Source organism: Tiliqua scincoides, chromosome 7 (genome assembly GCF_035046505.1).
Source record: "Tiliqua scincoides isolate rTilSci1 chromosome 7, rTilSci1.hap2, whole genome shotgun sequence".
NCBI lineage: Eukaryota > Metazoa > Chordata > Lepidosauria > Squamata > Scincidae > Tiliqua > Tiliqua scincoides.
In genome coordinates, this window is record NC_089827.1 from 41476338 (window position 1) to 41479207 (window position 2870).

The window sequence follows — 2870 nt, forward strand, 5'->3', positions numbered from 1 at the left end:
TGTGATTATCAGAAGAATGATATGAGTTTTGCATAAATTTAATCCAGTGAGCAGTTAAGAGGGGAGAGGCTCTCATCTAATCCAGAGTGAGCATATGGTGGTGTAGACAATTTTGTACTCAGTTTAACTACAATCTGTGTTTGTCATGCCTCTCCAGTTGTCATTATAACAACTGATCTTGCAAAATGTTTTATAGATAATACCATTCAGTAACCTCTTCCACTTTTTCAAGGGGTGCTGCTCATGTTTAGTGGGGGAGAGTAGCAGTCCCTATTCACCCCAGCACAGAAACTAAGAAATCATAATAATATAAGCTGTAGCACATGTCTGTTTGTTATACATTTATACATTTCACTCTCGATTGAATATCATTTTGCTACACTTTCATTTTGTTTTTGATTGTAACAATATATTACTTCAGTATATTTCTCCTACTGAGGTTTGTCTCAAATTTCTAAAAATTATTCAACTGCAAGGATGTGTATGTGCAACCTCCTGATTTTAGAAATGGGAACATAAGAACAGCCCCACTGGATCAGGCCATAGGCCCATCTAGTCCAGCTTCCTGTATATCACAGCGGCCCACCAAATGCCCCAGGGAGCACACCAGATAACAAGAGACCCCATTCTGGTGCCCTCCCTTGCATCTGGCGTTCTGACATAGCCCATTTCTAAAATCAGGAGGTTGTACATACACATCATGGCTTGTAACCCGTAATGGATTTTTCCTCCAGAAACTTGTCCAATCCCCTTTTGAAGGCGTCCGGGCCAGACGTCATCACCACATCCTGTGGAAAGGAGTTCCACAGACCAACCACATGCTGAGTAAAGAAATATTTTTTTTGGTCTGTTCTAACTCTCCCAACACTCAATGTCAGAATGCCTGGCTATGGCATATAAGGGCTATGTCAGAATGCCAATGCAAGGAAGGGCACCAGGATGCAGGTCTCTTGTTATCTGATATGCTCCCTGGAGCATTTGGTGGGCCGCTGTGAGATATAGGAAGCTGGACTAGATAGGCCTATGGCCTGATACAGTGGGGCTGTGCTTATGTTCTTAAGAAGCTTGTAGGCATTCTGATAGGCATATGGTGCTCTTGCTTTAATGTGCTTCTCTATTCACTTTATAGGGATATAGGTAGTTTGCCTTGCGCTGAGTCAGATCATGGATCCATCTAGCTCAGTGTTGTCAATGTTGATCAGCTGTGGTTCTCTAGTGGTTTAGACAGGAATTTTCTTAGCCTTACCTGGAGATGCCAGGGATTGAACGTGAGACCTTCTTCATGTAAGCACATGAACTACCACCGAACTACAACCCTCCTTCCCATATTAATGGAAGAAAGAGCTCCTCACACAAAAGGGAATGTGCAGAGATGCCCCACCACTGAAGTGAATGGGAAAGTTCTTGTATGCAAAACAGTTCCATGTGCAGATTGGAGCACCCACAAAGCTCTAGATCAGGAACATATTATTAAGCAGGTCTCAGTTTTTCTGATATTATTTATGCAGATAGAGTTAGACATTGGAAGCAATTATTTCTAAGCAGAACATTTGCATTGACTTATTGACCATTCATAGGGAGGCTCTCTGGCCTAGTGGAGGTTCTATGCTCAGTTCTAAATTTGGCCCTTAGCATTTGCAGTTGAAAAGGTTCTCAGAGTAGGAAATGCTTGTTTTAGAGATTCCTTGGGGAGTTCTGCAAAACAAGTTTGACAACATTGGGTTGAGTAGACTTTGGGTCTCTTACAGCACAATACTAGACATATCTACTCAGAAGTAAATCCCATTGTGTTCTGTAGGCTTACTCCCAGGCAGGTATGTGTAGGACTGCAACCTGAATTATACTGTCTATGTTTTTTATGTCATGTTAGTGTAACTCTGCTGTTAGTGTACACTATTCACTGCAAAATTCAGCAAGCCTTTGTATAGGGCTGTTGTGGTCATGTGAGTAGCCAATGTTTACTTTTTGGAGGGGAAGTTATCACTGGGATTTTGAATGCAGCTTTCTCTTCCAGAGGCCTAATAGGAATATTTAGGAATGTATAAATAGAGACTGACAGAAAAACTGCAGTGTTTGCAGCAAGTATCAAGAAGAGGGTATGTTTGGAAGGAGTTAGGATAAACCAGTCTAAACATTCTTTAAAAATTTATTAGCAATTTTTAAAATAACATAATTCCTCAGATAAAAATGCAATCTTACAGGAATATACATTTGTCTCACACCAAGGCAATTCCCTAACTCACTTGTGGGTCATTCACACTCCATTTATTTAAAATGTGTGAGAAGTGGGTGAGACTGGTTCTTTCACTTAATGGTAGGCTTACATTATGGTTACAAAATGTACAGTTTTATATTACAAGGGCAATTTGGCCTTCATAATTGCAGTAGATTCATTAAAACTGGGATCCGATGAACAGCTGTAGGTGAGAATGCCATTAATAAATAATACAAGCACCTGGGGTTGGGGAGGAGGGAAAGATGAAAGAGGAACTTGCATTTGGAACTGACCTATAACTTTGGGGGTTCAGTTCATTGACAAAACAAGCACCTGGGGAAAAAAAAGTTACATGCAAAGGTCTTTGTCATATCAAATGAACATCTATAACTAATATGGTCAGAGGAAAGGGGTGTGTTATGGTATGTTCAAGGGGTAGATCTTGAAAATTGGAAAACAGAGCATTCCTTGCACTGAAATTAATGAGGAGTGTAGATGCTTAGCATTTGTCAGGACCAACCCTTCAGTTTAATGGGATAAAAATATACTGTAACTATATTAGCGCATAAAGGCCTGTTCTTTTAGTCTGTGACTGCTGAGATCAGTGACAACACAACCTAAATAATTCAGGATCTTATCCAAAATTATCTTGGCT